The sequence below is a fragment of the Tenrec ecaudatus genome, chromosome 9 (assembly GCF_050624435.1).
Source record: "Tenrec ecaudatus isolate mTenEca1 chromosome 9, mTenEca1.hap1, whole genome shotgun sequence".
In the NCBI taxonomy this organism is placed as follows: domain Eukaryota; kingdom Metazoa; phylum Chordata; class Mammalia; order Afrosoricida; family Tenrecidae; genus Tenrec; species Tenrec ecaudatus.
Window position 1 is genome coordinate 62,146,921 of NC_134538.1, and position 18,687 is coordinate 62,165,607.

Consider the following 18,687-nt stretch of genomic DNA (forward strand, 5'->3'; position numbering starts at 1 on the left):
AATGACCAGCTGGCCCCTGGCAGATCTTAGGCCCAGGTGTGAAGGGACTGGAGAAGCAGCTCAATGCCAGGAGGGGAGTGCTTTCATTTTCCATGGACTCTCTGCAGAAATGAAGGGGACTGAAGTGCCTCAGAAAGCTCTTCCAGTGAGCGCAGTTTTGGGGGGTTTCCAGACTCACAACTGCCTTTATTCTTGGAAGCATCATTGTTGCTTTCCTCCCCTTCCATTGATATCCCAGGAACTGATTCAGAAACCATAGAAATCGGATTTGAGTCGTTGAATGCTAGCAGACAGCTGACTGCACTCTTCCCAAGAAACCCTGCCAGCTGGGCCCAGGGACCCAGTGGTGTGTGCTCTCGTGGACGCGGCCGACTCGGTCTCCTAGTTCTCATTTACTCACATCTTACAGCAAAGTGCACTAGAACTAAAGTGTTTTGCTTCATTCTTTAGACCGTTTGTGGTTTGGGACTCAATCAACCAGGGTATGATGTGCAACCCACAGTAACCTGTTCCACAGCAGCTGCCCCACCAGGCAGGTTTCATCTTGCTGGCCAGGTTTTGGTTGGTTCCCCCTTACACCTCATTTAAAAAAAGAAGAAGTATTATTCTTAAGCATGGTTTCCAGTTTCCTGAGTCTATTGCCAATAATTCAGACGTGTTCTCAGTAGGACGCACCGGGCTTCTTGGAGCAAATGAAGCCCTGGGTGTGCTAGCAGGTTTTAGCGCATAAAAGGTGGCCTAAGAAACACTACAACTTTTGCGAGTCTCCAGAGGAAGTAAAATCCTATAGCAATGAATTCCCTGACTTGAGCCAAATACAAGAATAATTTACCTCAGGAGTCCATGAATACAGTTAATTAGCTAAATTAAGATAAGAGCAAAGGCAATTATCAAGCATAGTTGAGTGTTGACCTGCATGGCCTTCTGGGCTCTTTCACACGACAGAGCTCTTCTATTCAAAAGGCCCCCTGGCCGCACAATAGTTAAAGCTGTCTGATGCACATTTAAAACAAAAAAAAACTTGGCATTTTAGCCTACCAGACACTCCTGGGGAGAAAGATAGGGCAGGCTGATTCTGGAAAGATTTCCAACCTTAGAAGCCCTGTGGGGCCTTTCCCCCTCCTTGCCTGAGTGTTATGATTCAGAGGGGGCTTGAAGGCAGAGGGTCTGTTTAGTTATTTTAAGGGCTGCTCTTTTCTGCTAGCAGCCTACCACATAAACGGGAAGCCCACCTTCAGGAGGACTTGGAATAATGGCAATCAAAGAGCCATTTCTGGAAGAGAAAGGAGACAAAGTGGTGCCCTTGATTCGATATTGCCCCACACCAGACAGTGGACAAATGCTCTTGTCCACATGAGCTCGTAGGACGTGAGCATCCCCCCCCTCCCCCCCCCCCAACAGGCTGCTATTTGGTCCTAACAGGAGCTGAGAGAAGCTTGCACTCTTACAGTCCGCGTGGCAGAGCTGGCCCAGAACTCAGGGTGTAACTGACACCAACCCCTGAGTTCACCAACCTCACCCTGAAGAACAGACAAGATGCAGGCAGCTCAAGCTATTCCGTGTGACTTATGCAAACTCTGGCACATTACTTCCTAAATTACATACACACACACACACACACACACACACACACACACCTTTCTGAACAGCTCAATAGGATACTTACAGCCATTATATATGGCAATAATTTTTGATCAATCCTCGTTGGTCCTCTGACTGACAGCACCATCGTGTGAAGGTGGTTTTGTCGTGATAATCTAACCACTGCAACCCCGTGCTCTTCCTTCAGACAGGTTTGCCCATTTCGGGGCAGCTCTGATCTCAGTGTAGCTCTCTAAGTCGCAGGTGTCCTGCGTGAGGGGTAAGCAAGAGTCTCGGGCCAACTGGAAGAGTACAACAACCCGGGATTGAGGCAGCTGGTGGGAGGAGTCTGTGGCTCAAACCAGCAATTTGGGGTCAAAACAAACAGATGATTAGCCGGCGGTTGTCACTTTCAATCAGGGTTTTAGCTTCGTCTAGACATGGCCTCAGATCAGACCCATGGGGCTCCAGGCAGCCTTGTTGTGGGATGGAAGCATCACAAGAGGGGCCAAACCAGAAAGCAGACTTTGAGCCAGCAGCCTCTATACAGCCGTATTCTCACTGCACTCTCAGATACCCACATAATTAATAAATAGATGCACACCGTGCTCACTGCCATCGAATCCATTCTGATTTACAGCAGCCCAATAGGACTGGGTAGAACTGGCCTTGTGGAAAGTTCTTCCTCCTCCTGCAAAGCAGCTGATGGTCTCAGGTGGCTGACCTTACCTGCAAGCAGCCCAGTGCATAACAACTAGGCCACCAGGGCTCCTGGCTCCCAGGGTAGGCAGTATAATTAAAGAGTTAAAATGGTAATGCGTGGTAAAGGTCCCCTGCTGGTGGAAGCTGCTAAAAATGAGTGCTGGTAGCACAGTGGGTTAAGCACACCATAGCTAAATGAGAGGCTGGCAAATTGAACCCAGCAGCTGCTCCACAGGTGGACTATGCAGGAGCCTGCTTCTGTAAAGATGGACAGCCTCAGAAATGCTGAGTCAGAATTGACTCTACAGTAGTAGGCAAAGAACCTAGAGATTGACCGCTACCCAGCAGCACCACAGACAAAAGGTATGTATGATTGCCATACATTTTAGAAAGGTTTTTTTAAACAGTCCACTAAAAAGGATACAACATTTGATAACAAATACTAACTTTGTCTCATAGACCCAGTGACTGAATGTGATCATGTCAATGACCCAAGACGCCTGCTTACCCCTCAGGCAGGGCACCTGCGACTTAGAGAGCTGTGCTGAGATCAGAGCTGCCCTGAAATGGGCAAACCTGTATGAAGGAAGAGCATGGGGCTGCAGTGGTTAGATTATCACGACAAAACCACCTTCACACGATGAGTCAAACCACCTCAAAAAAACAAACAACAACAACAATTCCCTGCCATCAAGTTGATTATGACTAATAGCGACCCTACAGGACAGAGTAAAACTGTCTCTGTGGGTTTCCCAGACTGTAACTCTTTAATGGAGTAGGGAGCCTCATCTTAATCCCTCAGGGCCAGTGGTGGTTTCAAACTACTGACCTTGTAGTTAGAAGCCCAATGTATAACCCACTGTACCACCAGAGCCTCTTAGCCAAATCACCTCGAGACCCCAAATCAAACTCATTGCCATTGACTCATAGCAACCCTATAGGACATAATTATATCAGGTAGAGCTGCCCTGTCATTTTCTGACAGTATAACTATTTCAAACTGTGGACCTATGGTTAGCAGCCGAACAGGTAACCACTAGGCTACCAGGGCACCTAGATAATTTAGCATCATAGCCCTCTCCAGGTGTTTGCAGGTAAATACTTTGGTTTGAGGTCATGATGACTTAACAATAAAACCCGCATGTTCCAGGTGGAAGAGGCAGGTTCCATTCCTGGCCAGTGCCCTCTGCATACACCTCCCGCCTGCATGTCAGCCCAGGCTTTTGTGTAACTACTCTACGGAACTGGTTTGGATGTAGCTCCTGAGACACACTAGGAAATAGGTATTCTAATTCCAGAAATCAGCCAGTGAAAGCCATAATCATTACAGCAGGCCGACTTGTGACTGGTCCCAGTGATGGGGCGGGACTCAGCAGTTCATTCCATTATGCGCGGGGTCACCAAGGGCCGGCGTGGACTCAGCTGCCCCTTCTACAGACCTTTTACATAAGTGTTTCTTAATCATACCTCCTCTTTTTCAATCATTTTATTCGGAGCTCATACAACTCATATCACAATCCATACATACATCCATTGTGTCAAGCATATTTGTACATTTGTTGCCATCATCATTCTCAAAACATTTGCTTTCTGCTTGAGCCCTTGGTATCAGCAACTCACTTTTTCACCTCTCTTCCCACTTTCCCCTCCCTCATGAACCCTCGATAATTTATAAATTATATGTTGTCATATCTGACACTGTCTGACGTCTTCCTTCACCCACTTTTCTGTTGTCAATCCCCCATGGAGGAGGTCACATGTAGATCCTTGTAATTGGTTCCCCCTTTCCAACCCACTACCCTTCTACCCTCCCAGTATCGCCACTCACATCACTGGTCCTGAAGGGATCATTGGCCCTGGATTCCCTGTGTTGCCAGTTCCTATCTGTACCAGTGTACATCCTCTGATCTAGCCAGATTTGTGAGGTAGAATTGGGATCATGATAGTGGGGGAGGAGAAAGCATTTAGGAACTAGAGGAAAGTTGTATTTTTCATTGTTGCTACATCGCACCCTGACTGGCTCGTCTCCTCCCTGAGACCCTTCTGTAAGGGGATGTCCAGTGGCCTTCAAATGGGCTTTGGGTTTCCACTCTGCACTCCGCCCGCCCCCTCATTCACTATGATAAATGATATTTTTGTTCTTTGATGCCTGATCCCTGATCCCTTCGACACCTTGTGATCGCACAGGCTGGTGTGCTTCTTCCATGTGTGTTTTGTTGCTTCTGAGCTAGATGGCTGCTTGTTTACCTGCAAGCCTTTAAGACCCCAGATGCTATCTCTTTTGATAGCCGGGCACATACCTCCTTCCCTAAGGGGTTCGTAAAACTTTCATAGAAGGCTTCAAAATTAGGTTCACTGTTTTTCAAAAGCACATTCTAAGGACTCAGATTTTGACCAACATTCTACCTTATAAGGTCCCCAAAGCTGAGACTGTCCATGAAGAGTTCATTGAACATAAGTCGTGTGGGGCTTTTATAGAAGCCTGGCTATGATCACGTGTTTGATTCAGGCCCCAGCCCTGCTCAAATCCCCATTAACTTCCAGAGGAATTTGACATGAGCCGTCATCCCCTGCAGTCCACTGAGGCATTTGGGGCAAAGTAGCAATTGGCCAATCCCTGCACCAAGGTCTTCTAATGTACTTGATGTGGGTACTACTTGGGTAGCAGGGCTTTGTTTGTTCATTCTTTTTTTTTTAACAAAAACAATTTTAGCTTGTTTCCAGGGAAGTTTTTCGCAGCGAATTAGGTTTCCATTACAATGAGAAATCGTTGCACATTTGTGTTCAAGCAGAAGTCTACTCCACAGGGTTGCGCATATGCACCGAACGTGGGCCATTTTACCAGGCACGAGACCATGTAACCCCCAGCACAGGCCTGTGAAGAAGTGCTGTTAACTTTTATTCTCCCCACAAGGTCTGCTGTAAAAACACCAAGCATATTGCCTTAGAGAGTAAATATTCAATTAAGGGTAGCAATTGTTATTTATTAATTTTGTAGAACAAATATTTATTTTCCTGTGCTCTAAGAGGTTGTATTTACGATTGCCTAAGTTTTTAACTATTTTATCTTTTAAAAATAGATTCCATAATCAATCACGGGACAGGGGAGTGAGTCACAGATCTCTAAATCTCCCAGGTTTCCTAGAAACTCTCTTGACAGGGAGCCCTTTGGAAACCTGTCAGGGCTCTGCACAGGAGTTACTTGTAAGGACAGGGCATCCATTCCCACCTACCAGCTCCTTCCAGATGCTCAGGATGCTGCTCTCGGGACCTCGTAAGATATATACATCAGCGTGACAATTACGTCTACAACTTCCTGTGGGCCCAGCCCTCCTCCATCTCATACCTCGCATACAACAGAGCGCCCGTGCCCTTGGGTGGGTAGTTCAACTGGTTAGCCCTCGGATGGCGTAATTGGTACAGAGATGACATCAGTCAACTTCATAATCCTCAAGGCAATCATGTAATGGTTTAAACATTTAAATGAGAGCAGATTGTGGGTAGGAAGATACACACACACATACATACACACATTAACTTTGATAAGCATCTGCAGTTTGAAGGCAAAGTATTTCCAGCACGGGTCTACAGTAGTGTTGTGTGTGTGTGTGTGTGTGTGTGTGTGTGTGTGTGTGTGTGTGAGAGAGAGAGAGAGAGAGAGAGAGAGAGAGAGAGAGAGAGAGAGAGAGATCAGGTTACTCCTGTGGGAATCGGGCGCAGATCCTGTGCCTTCATAGTGTTATAACCAGACATGGTTGACACCTGTAAGCATGTTTGACTCATCCTAGGGAAGGAAAGATTATTTCAGGGAAAGAAACTCTTGGCAGCGTGGATTCAGGAGGTTTGTGGGTACATAACTCACTACACAGGCAGCACCCTTGGTCTCAACCTTTGGAAGAGTCTGGGGCTGTCTTACTCTCCCCGCCTCTGCTTCTAGGTCAACGCTTGAGATTTCCCACCCACATTGTGCTCAAACTCCACCCCGTGTGGCATTCCACGAGAAAACCAGTTACGTGGAGCATCACCTCTCGTGCAGATGGTTCAGTGGGTCTGTAAAATGTCCCAAGTTGGATTACATCATAATAACCCTCTCTACTGTCCCCGCACACAGATGCTCCAATTCTGAGGGCCTGAACAGTGGGGTGGGGGTTGGGAGAGAGAATAAGGATGGGCAATATCCATTCCGCTCTAGTCCCATCTGGAATTTTTTCAAGTAAACTTTCTATTCAAAGAAAACATAAACTCAGAAATGTGCAAGTTGATGCGTTTCACAAACTACACTGTCCCCTGTAAATGAAAACTCAGATCAGGACTCACAGGCAACTATCAGAATCCCAGACCCCTCTTGAGTTTCCTTCTGGGAAGGGGTAACCACGATCCTGATTCAGACATCATGGGTTAGCTTGCCCTTTTATGGAATGTCATGTAAGCGGATTGTACAATGCGTATTCCTTTGTGTCTGGTTTCTTTCACTGCAGATTCTTAGTTTGACACCTGTCCTGCTCCTTCCATGTAGTCGTCCTTCTCTGCAGAATTGTCTGAGAATACCACATTGGTCTATTCTCCCATTGATGGACATTTGGTAGTTGGTTTGCTTATTTTGGTAATTATGAGTAGGGAGGCTGTGAATATTACCAAGCATGTTTCTGATGATCTGTGATATAAGTTTCTTTAGGCTGCAGGATCAGATTTCTTGGATATTGCCACAACGTTTCCCCATGTGACTGTCGCAACTGGCACTGCCTCCAACAGTACTGGAGGGTCTTCATTATTTCGAATGCTCCCCAGCACTTGACATTACCTAACATTTTCATTTTTAGCCATCCTGGTGGTTGCCCTCCCTGTAAGTTTGGTGAAGGAAAATCTTGCATGGTCTTCAGTTTATAAATAGACCTTTTACTACAGGGATGATGTCCAAGGCCTGCTGTCAGCAAAGAGGAATAAACTCTAGCACAGCTTCTGCCCCTTGCCAACCGCACAGCGTAATGTCTGTGGTCCTCAACTTCTCCATTCGCGCAGGTGGCCCTTCCTAAGAAACGCGCTGTGCGAAAGAATCCAGAGGGGCTCAACAGTTTTGAGAGCAGTTTTGTCACTGGTATCACCACACTGAGGAGCTGCAGTGACCACGCGGGGGTTAAAGCACTCGGTGGGCAATGGGAAGATGGGTGCTTCAAGCTCACCAGCTGCTCCCTGGGCCAGAGGTCTGGCAGTCTGCAGAAAGATTGGAAGCAGTAGGGGCAGTTCTGCCCTGTCCTATAGGATCTCTTTGAGTCCGATTCTACTCAATAGCAGTGGCTTCGGTCTCAGGTTACTTATCTTGGGCATTTTACAGAGTGTCCTGGACTGAACATCAAGGAAAACTACAACTCTGAGGTTTTAGCATTTGTGTATGTTTGTGAGATTGTGATTATGAATCAAGAAGTCAGGCTGTAAAAAAAGACATCAATATGGGGTGCGGTTTAGGCTTGTAAAGCCTCTGAAGGCTTGATCTTGCAGATAGGAACATCAGAGATGTTATTGCGATTAGATGTCAGTTTTTATGCCAGGAAAGTAGGCGTACGTAAAACTGGGGTTCCAGGAAAAGAAGAAAGGGAAGCATCCAAAGTAGAATATAGACTAACGCTAACCAGGCTCAGGCTACTTGCAAAGCTTGTCGTAGGCAAAGTCTGTGACAATGGTATTCTAATTAGGCCCTGATATTACTAGTGGTTTTTAAAATACTTTTCCAGATTGCAGGAGTCACTGGGTGGCAATAGTGGTTAACTCATTTAACTACTAACACGAAGGTTGTAGGTTCAAGTCCATCCAGAAGTGCCTAAGAGGAAAGGCCCCTGCAATCTCCTTCTGAACAATCAGCCTTTGAGAATTCGTTGGAGCATAGTCCTACTCTAACATGCATGGAGTCTCCAACAGTCAGAGTCAGTCCCATGGCAACTGACACCGGAATACAGATTGGAGTTTCAGTCTCTAGCTTAGCATTGTCTTCACGTACTTCTTAAAACGGAATGACCCTTTCAGCGGCAAAATGAGAGTAATACAGACCCAGTAGGTAGTTGATGAAAATCGTATTCTAAAATCTAGAATAAGAAGAGCAGATCCACCATATGCCTCAATTTCCCACCACCTTCCAGGCAACTAACAAGGTCATTGGGCAGCAGATCCAATGGGAAGACGCTTCACATAGTCCATGGACAAGTAGAATGAAAATACCATGGAATTTCCCACACACTTTGTGAGGCCTGGTGGATGCCATTCTTGCCTCCCTGGAATATGCAGAAATCTGGGTGGCTCAAAATATTGGTGCTTGATTAGTAACCTAAAGGTGAGCAATTGGAACCCCCAACCCCAACCCTTGGGGTGTCATGGGGGAGAAAAACAAACAAACATTCTAATGGTCTCCAGCAAAGGTTACTGTTATAGTTACGGGCTATTGAGTCCACTGTGGCTGTGAGCAACCCTGTGTGCCCGAGGGGGGCAGCCCTGCAGAGTTTTCCAGAGCAAAGGACCAGCTCGTTCTCCCCTGGAGTTGCTAGGTGGGTTCAAACCACCTACCTTTATGTTCACACTCGATTGCTTAACGATTGTGTCCCTCGGGCCCCCTCCCTCAGGATGGTAGCCAGGAAAACCCTATGGAGCAGTCGTAGTCTACAACACATAGGGGGGGGCACCATGAATTGACAGTACCTTGGCAAAAGTGGGGTTGGTTTAAGTTGGTTGGGGCCCATATACAGGTAAATTAGTCATTCAGAATCATGGGACAAGTGTCTGAGAGTGTCGTTTAGGATGCCCTTGGAATAAGACTAGTGCTACAACCTGGCTGGAATGAGAGAAGCTCTCAAGCCCCTCTACCTGGCTCATCATCCTAGGTGTCCCACGTAAAGGGAGTAGGGGGCAGTTTGCCTCTATGTGTCTGCCTTAAATACGGAAGCAATGGCCTGAAAGCCACTGAGTGTCCTCCACATAAATGACTTCTCTGAACCACATTCTTGGGGAAATGGGCTGTTATTTTATGTCAAAAACTCAAACTACAAAGATAGAGTGTAAATTTTTAAACTTAAAATTGTTTACAAATCAGTTTGAGTTCTTGTGTGTGTGTGTGTGTGTGTGTGTGTGAGAGAGAGAGAGAGAGAGAGAGAGAGAGAGAGAGAGAGAGAGAGAGAGAGAGAGAGAGAGAGAGAGAGAGAGAGAAATCTTACCATTTGTCCAGAGGAGAAAAATAAGCAGAGTGTATGCATGGGAATCACACATAGACTACCTTCCTCCCCCATTTTACAACTAAGGTGTTGTTATGCTTATCATTGCAAGAAAAGGAAATGTACCTTTATTAAAACCTGTCTCATAACACATGAGAATGTAAAGGAAATAAAATTCTTTTTTTGAGAGAGAATATTTTGATACATAACATTCCCCCTCCAGAATTCAAGTCTTTGCTACACACGAAACACTTCCACTCCATTCCATCACCCCTAACGTTTTAAATCAACTCAAAGTCATCTCTGAGTCATTTAAATTAAATATGGGTGAGAATTTTAGCATATTCTACCCTGGAGCAAAATTCCCCTTTGTCTGAGAAACTGTGAAATCTAGAATACAGATTATCATCTTCCAAAATACAATGGTGGAATAGACACAAGTGTATATTTCTATTACAAATGTGAGAATTTGAAGGGAAAGCAGGCATAACAGTCACCAAACAAGTCTAAAGCCCAATGGACTAATTTGCTTTAGTAGTCAAGGCTTAACAAGAATTCTGTTCCCTGAGACTGGCCCTGACCTAGACCTTTTGAAAGAGTTTCCTAAAAAATATATATATATATATATATATATATATATATATATATATATATATATATATATATATATATATATATATATATATATATATATATAATATTGCTTACTCTTTTTTCCTTTTCCACACACAATGGGTATAGTTGCCTACAGAATCTTTTCTCATGAGATATAATGTACTAGATCACAAACTCAGAATTTAAAATCAAGGCTGTTTATGCTTTGATACAATAGAAAATGACATAAGTGCTTGATAACAACACAAGCCACCGGCGGGCTAAGAAAAATATAGAGAAATAGCATTGATATGTATTTGTACATCTCCAATGATTATTCAATAACACTTGGAAACTAGACTTGGGCTTTCGTCAGCGGAAACCTGTTGAGAAGAGAATGTTGTCCCCTACTCTCTTCTTTCATTTAATGTCTTCAATCATCAGAATATAAAACCAAGCCACTGCCATCGTGTCATCTGACTCATAGTGACGCTGTGGGACAGGAGAGAACCATGGGACAGAACAGAAGTATGGCTTCTGAGGCTTTAAATCTTCACAGAAGGAGATTGCCTCCTCTTTCTGCCGTTGAGGAGTTGGTGGGTTTGAACTGCTGGCCTTGGGTGAACACTACCAGTACTCCTAAGCAGAATCTAATATCGCTAGTCTGAACACTCCCCTGACATCTATTCAGGAGAGGTTCAGAAGTGTCAATACAATAATCTCTCTGTGGATGAATCTAGTAATGCTTTTCAGCATCTATCAGGCTTGACCTTTATAGTGGTTGACAACATAGTGCCTGTGTTTGCCTCTCCTGGTCTTCCTAGTTCCTTCTTCTCTCCCCTGCCAGACCGTTGGCTCCATGATGGATGTGAATCAGTATGGATTCTTCATTGCGATGTACATCACCCTCCCCTGAGAGCTAGTCAGAAATGCAGACTCGCAGGTCCACTCAGACCCTCGGAATCAGCCTTCTTAACACGATATCTGTAATGCACATGCATACACAACAATGAAACAAACAGTAAAACCACCCACCTCACTGTCATCGAGTCGATGCTGACTCATTGTGACCCGATATAGGTCAGGACAGAACTGCCCCTCTGAGCTTCCAAGTGTGTAACTCATTACCGGAGTAGAAAGCCGTGTCTTTCTCCCTGATACCCACTAGAGTTTCATTAAAAAATAAAAATCATTACCATCAAACCAATCTTAACTCATAGTAGCCTTATGACAAAGGAGAACAGCTTGCTAGGATTTCCCAGGCTGTCAGTCTTTGGGGGGGCATATAGCCTCACCTTTATCTCACAGATCAGGGGGAACATTTTAACTGCTGACGATGAAGTTCGTAGGCCAATTTGTAATCCCAGGGCTGTAGCACTTCATAGGTTCTGGGTGAAATAAGCTCCTGAAGGACAAATACTGTGAATAAAGGTTATATTCCAACTGGGTAACTTGATGCAGGGGAAAACATTTTGTTTCCTAAGAGCTTGCCTGGACCCAAGGCAGACGGGACAGTCAGCTCTCTCTCAGTAAGCTCCTTGCTGTGGAGCTGCCTCTGTAAATTCTCGAGCCAGCCTGCCTCGTAGTCCTGGGGTGGGGAGTGGGAGGCAGCCGTCCCGGATGACCTCTGAGGGCATCGTGCTATAGAACAGACAGTTCTCCGGGCTCAGAGGACCTCACCTGCCTGCCTGCCTCTGGTTTGTCTGTTAAGACACACGAGGCCACATGGGGCTTATTTGGGACTCGCTTTCTATTTCCTAGTATTCTCTATGAATAACTATGCTTCCTACGTGGATGCTGAGCAACTTTATGAACGAAGAAATGAAGTGCTTTCCCGTTTGGGGGAAGAAGCATTGCCTTCTTTCTTTAGAGAGTTATTCACTTCAGAAGAGACAGAATGCATGGCAACAATGATGGCTTTTATGTGGAAATGACCTGTCTGAAACGGCCATCCACACACTTGGCTTTAAGCCACTAACCTGGGATGGTATGAAAGTCACTCAGCTATACTGTCTGTTGGATGTCTGCCTTCCTTCCTTCCACGAGCCCAGAAGAGGTTGCCATCTCAACAGCATAGAACTTGACACACGCATTTGGGAAACATCTGATGCCTGATGAATGGATTGACTCTGGCTATCTTGGCACACTTTGGACATATCTCAGACAAGCATTTGGTGTAGAGAGGGTGCATTGGGCTGCCTATTGCTAATATTATTGGAGGGATGTAGACTTCAAGGGCATTCACATTGGCTGCAAGGAGAAATGTGATGGAGTGGAGACAAGTGGTATTATGGTTAGAAACTTGCCAGGTGTCATTTTTGGGAGATTAGATAACTGTGTTTTCAGGTAGAGTGAATTGCCTGCTGTGTTGCAAGTTGAAACTTTACTGGACTGGCTCACAGGGCCAGAGGGGAGAGAGAGAAGTGAATCTTCTAATGAGAGGTCATATGTTTTGAAAGACTGGAAGATTCCAGGGATGAAATCCAAGTGTTACGACATCGGGAAACGTCTCAGACTGTGGAGAGGAATTAGGTCCCCAATTTCACACGAACCTTTACAGACGCCCTTCACTTTGCCATTTTCGGAACCCCCATACTGTCCAAACTTCTGAGTACCAACATGCTTACAGCCCATGGCAAAGGAACCGTAAACTTTAAACAGACATGCGCGGGGAAAATCAGCTTCTTCTCCCTTTCCGCACCTCTTGATTTCAGGGCCTTTCCCCTCCCCACCCCCCACCCCCTCCAAGGAGGTCAGAACAGAGACTTGCTGCTCCTCTGGGAACTGAAGAATGGCAGGTTAGTAGGGTACTCCATGGTGTTCCCTGCCTCCCTTCATTCTGGGCCAGTGGTGCAAACAGTTAACCTCTTCAACAGGGTTTGAATCCACCTAGAGGCACTGCTAGAGCCCTGGTGGTCTAGTGGTCATGTGCTGGGCTGTAATCCTCAAGGTCCATAGTTCTAAAACCCTGGCAGCTCAGAGGTAGAAAGACTGGGCTTTCTACTCCCATAAACATTTCCAGACTGGGAACCCCACAGGGGGTCCCGATGAGTCAGCTTCGACTTGATGGGGCTGAGCTTTGTTTGTTCTTTGAGAGGCACTACAGAAGAGCCACTTTTTGACACATGGGATGCTGGGTTTGCCCTACCTGAGATTCCCTTTGCCTCAGTAACCAGCCGTCTGTTCCACCTATCTGCTATGGCACCTTTGCCTCTATTCTGCCACTTTCTTGGTTTGATGAATAATCTGCACAACCTCCGCTGCTTCGTTTTCTTTTTCTCCATCGGCACCACTAGTTCAGAAGATTGCTACTAGAAACAGAGGAGAGCTACCGCACCCTTCTGCCTAATGGTTTGGGCTGTTTTTCATTTAAAATCTCCAGGGTTTACTGGGAAACTGTAGATTGAAGTTAACTTTAGAAGAACTCCTCTAATGAGTGATACATTGAAAGTGGTTAAGTGATGCTGTCACGTGTGTTCTGCAGTGTAGCCGTCCACTGCAATATCATTGACCTTATCCTCGTGTGACTGGAGACAGGTTTTCAGGGGGGTCTGCTTCCTGCTCAGGGACCACGTGTATAGGAGCTCCCAACTGCCAGTTCCTCCTGCATATCCAGCTGAAGGCTGGGAATCTCAGTGGAATTCTCTTTACGGCTTTTTAGGAGCCCTTGCGGCATAGTGGTTACCTGTTGGCCTGCTAACTACAAAGTCAGCAGTTCAAAACCACCAACCATTTTCAACTCCCATAAAGAGGTGCAGTCTTAGAAACTCACAGGGGCTGTTCTACCCTGCCCTGTAGGACCACTATGAATCGGCATTGACTCAATGGCAGTGCGTTTTTCAGAGGGCTTCTTTTCACGGGAGATGCATGACGATAACAAAAGAGACTTGTTAGACGAATCCGAGATCCTTATGTGGAAAGAAATGAAAACAGTTTGACTGAAGGGATCTCCTCTGTAAAAACTAGCTGATGGGTGGAGCACATGGCCTTGTCAGAGAGTGAAAGTATTCTGCACATACACTGCAGGGATGTATACCTGGCTGGCGTTAGTCAAAGCCCATTGAACTGTGTGACCAACACGAAGGAGCCCTCATGCTGACACATGTGTCAGAGTAGAACATGTTCACAGGTTTGTCGATGGCTGATTGTTGGAGGTTGATTGCCATCTCTTTCTTCCAAGGCACCATGCACTGGCTAGAGTCAGACTTTTCTTGTCATGAAAACTGCTGGGCACCATGCAGGGACTCAGAGCGAGTGACTCCCACCAATAACAATGTGTCAATATTGGCTGACTGAGAGTCACAGATGTGCTACCGGAGTGTAAGATGTCCGAAGGAGAGCAAAGGACAGGGGCAGGGAGGGCAGGAGGACTGCATTTTGTGTACATTTTTGCTGTTACTCTGAGCTGCTGTAAAAAATTGTTTTAAGAAAGCATTAGAAACAAAACAAAAAATGACAGCAATCCCACTGAAGCCTTATCATAACCCGTAGGACTCTGCCTCCCCGTATTCCCACTGCCATCAATTCGGTGGGGACTCATGGTGACCCTGTAACAGAGAGGGGTGATTTCTCCTGTGGGTTTCTGAGACTGTAAATCTTTATGGGGGTAGAAAGCCTTATCTCTCTCCCATGGAACCACCAGTAGACTCGAAACATCGCCCCTGTGGTGAGCCACCCCCAAATGCTTTGTGCACATGTGCCACCAGCCCTTTTTTGTCCCTCCCTTCATGTCCTAGCATGGTGCTCCCCCTGACTCAGGGAGTGCATCTGCCCTTCAGTGGCCTTCTCCTTTGTTTGATAGGGTGACTTGTCATCTAGGAAGCAGGCCTGTTGAAGCAGACTGCGAACCCCATGCCGGGAACAGGCAACATGTCTTCAGACCTTGGTCACCGAAGGCAGTTGGAGAAAGCCACACACACACAGCCATGCACCAACTGCTGTATGGGTCTGCCCAGCCCCCAGCCAGGTGGTGGGACCCTGGCCGAAAGCCACAGTCCTCCATGCATCTGCTTCCTCCTCACCAACACTTCTGCCCATTTGGTTCTACTCGTAGCTACTGCAAATGGCTCTGGGCACTCCCACGCTTTCAGAAGATGGGCCTGGCCCTTCTGCTGCCCCTTACTTCCACACTCTTGGATGGTCAACTGCCCCGTGCACTTTCTCCCCTTCCTGCCACCTCTTTCTTCAAAATGCAGGAGTTTCTCAGTCCTCCTGTCCAAATTAGGTGCCCCTATGTCTTCTCAAAGGAGCTCTGGTGGTGCCGTGGGTTAGGTGGTAGGCTGCTAATGGCAAGATTGGTGGTTCAAATCCACCAGCCATTTGTGAGGGGAAGAATGAGGCTATCGTCTCCGGGAGAGATGTACAGCCTCAGAAACTTGATGGCAGTGTGTAGTGGGTGCCCTCTCAAAGGTTCCTGGGTAGCTTGGATGGCTTGTGCTTGACTGCTAATGTAAAGGAAGATTGTTCAAACCCACCCAGGGTGCTGGGGAAAGAAAGCCTAGAAAAGAAAAGAGAAATGATGGGGTGGCCGGTGGCTTGGGTTTGGGTGTCTTCTTTGCACTGAACACAAGCAGCTTCAGCTCCTTTTTCAACCCATCCCTTGAATGTTGCTGTCAAAATGCGTTCACATTATCTAGGCACTGCTGATTTTCTTCACTGCCACTGACATTCGATCGAGCTTCTCCAAGGCCAGGCTTGCATTCGGGGCACAGTGCCTTACATTCAGCAAACGGCTGATCATTGGATATACTAGTTTAATTATTAGTTTATAGTAGTGTGGCCTTCAACCAACCTGCAATGCAAAGATCACATTTTAGGTTGTGCTGTTCTAGAATGTTGACATCAGGCTAAGAGTTAACCAGAACCAACCCCACTGCCATTGAGTCAATTCCGACTCTTAATAACCCTATTTAGGGCTTCTGAGAGGTTGGAAATCTTTATGGGAACAGGCAGCCTCATCTTTCGCCCATGGAGCAGCTGGTGGGTTCGAACCTCTGACCTTGTGGTGCACCCCACCAGAGCTACGTGAGCTAATATAGAGCCACCCCAAATCACAAGAGTAGTTCATGGATTCTCTTTTATTATTGTTATTCTGATGGACTGCTATAACAGATATTGAAAAATAATCCACCCAAGTCTCATGCATTTTAAAATATTTTGTCTTAAATGGAACATCAAAGGAAAAAAAAGTCTGGTGCATAGTTAGAGACCCTTCGTGGTGTGGCCTTGTAAATTTCATATTAATTTCAACATATCCCTTGCACAGTGCCATTGTAGTCTGGGCCAAGGAACAAAAGGAACATTCTTTGGCACACTCTTATCTGTTCAATTGATATTTTTAAAAACTAACTTATTATAATTGGCATTAGCATGCTTTTTGACAAATATAAAGAAAACTTTAAGCTAAAAAGAAAAGATGTCTTCAACTGAAACCACTTCATAGCTCTGCTCCACATTGCGTTTCAGAAAATATGCTTTCTTATGAGCTTTGTCAGTCATTGCTTCCTTTTGGTATAAATCCTATGAGGAAATGCTTTACTTCATGCTTCAGGTGTGTCTACCTGTGTACACAAGCTATTGTATAGCACCCTGCGGATCTTGTGTTTATAGCACATGCTTTCTTGCATGCGGGTTCCTGCCAGGAAGATGTGAGCTGCAGTACCTTAGTGACAAAATTGTCAGCGCCAACCCAAGGTGCAGTTTTTGAAAAGAAAAGCCTGAAGAAGAAGGAGGAGGAGGAGGAGGAAGAGAAGGAGGAGGAGGAGATGGAGGAGGAGGAGGAGGAGAAAAAGAAGAAGAAGAGATCAAAAGGCAGGGAAGTGGAATGCAAGCTAGAGCAGGGATCCGGTTCAACTCAAAATCAGAATCAAAGCCCTGTGTGTGGAAGCAAATATAAGTCTTGAGGTCTGTTAGGGAGCGTCTATAAAGAAATAAAGGATCTGAAAAGAAAGTGGAAACTTAAATGACCAGAAAATGCTTTCCGTCATGGTTTTAAACGGTCCAGACTTGTTGAGAGTCCCCCCCCCCATGCTGTTGGCACACCGTGTCGCTGTGGCATTCCATGCTGCGTCACACAAATGTGAAGCTGTGTTTCAGCTTGTTTTATTGATAGCGATAGGTTTCAGCTCCTGCACCAGGTTTCGTGGAAGAAGGCAGCTATGACATTCACTCCGCTGCCCAGGATAAGGGCAACCGTCACAAAGACCTTGGCACGAGGCCCTGGAGACTTGCGTGCCTGTGCAGCAGCGCTGCTCGGAGAGGTGGCGTCGCTAAGGGAATGCCCTGGTTGCATCCTACTGTTCCAGACCTACATGTGGAGAGACGGTTGGGGATCCCGAGGTGAAGAGCCCCGAGGATTGCCAGTCTTTTCCGAAAGGGACCAGGGCTGTGTGCGCTCTCAGCCAGCTTAAAGGACAGGGCCTTGAGAGCAGCGCACATGCCTGCTCCCAACACAAGATAAGAACCGTCAGGGGACCCTTTCCAGCTGGATGTCCTCAGAGTGCGCTGACCTCCCTCAGGGTCCTAGAGGAGGAAGCAAGCCCAGCCTCAGGCCGGGGCCACTGTCTGCTGTCAATCTCAGTTCCTGACGGTTCTCTTGCCACAACAAGCAGCAGCATGTCTGGACAATCAACTGTCCCTTGGGCATTCTTCCCCTTTACGGCCCAGCCATCCCCAGTCTCTCTCGAGCCACCTGGCCATTTCTTTAACACAGTGCTTGCAGGTCTTTCGTCATGTAGTAACCAATCCTTTTTCATCCCATCTGAAAGAGGAAGATTATTTATTTAAACATCTATTTACCAGGAGGGTGCAAGACAGCATAGCAGAAAAGATTTCGGAATCACAAATTAAATATGTACTGTGGAAACCACATACTTTAATTTTTTATTTTTATTTTTTTAACATCGCAGTATTTGAAAATTACAAGCCAGGGACTCCAGCCATCCAAAGTAATGGGGAGAGCCACCTGGCACTGGGGCACCAAAGACACTGCTGCCCAAACATGCCGCCATCTTTTTCAGAGACATTGCTGGAAGCCAAACTCATGTCCAATAGCACTGGGGCTCCAGCTTCAGGGCAGGGTCGCTGCCCACCAAGCCTGTACATACGACCCAGGACTGGCATTCCTTTGCCCGTGATGTACTATATGGCTCGTGCCTCCAGATGTGTTTATTGATTACGTTTTTTTGTTTTGAGAGGGTTGTAGACTCATTTGCAGGTCTGAAAAATAATACAAAGAGATTCTGTGTCTTTTTTCCCCACCCAGAGTCCCTCAGTGACTATTGTTATCGTTGGCTATTGTAGTCCCCAAATTCATGGCAACCCTAAACACAATGGAATGAAATGCCGCCTGGTTCTACGCCTTCCCCACGATCAGTTACAGAACAGATGATTGTGACCATCAGGTTGTCACGGGCTAGTTTTTGGAAGTCAACCTTCAGGTCTTATTGAGCACCAAACTGGTCTTACTGGGCCCTGCTAAAACCTATTCAGTGTCATCACTATGCCAAGTTTCTGCTGTGTGATGGCTGGACTTGAGAGGCATTGGCTGAGAAAGTAAGAGTTCTACCACTGAACTACACTGCCTTTTGACCTGTTAAATTCAGGATAGTGACATGGA

General features: G+C 46.2%; 1 protein-coding gene across 2 annotated transcripts in view; it reads left to right on the forward strand.

Moving 5' to 3' along the window:
• EGFR (epidermal growth factor receptor) overlaps nucleotides 1-18,687 on the forward strand; it is a 210,259-nt gene that overhangs the window by 97,712 nt on the left and 93,860 nt on the right. The gene's annotated exons all lie outside the window — the stretch shown is intronic.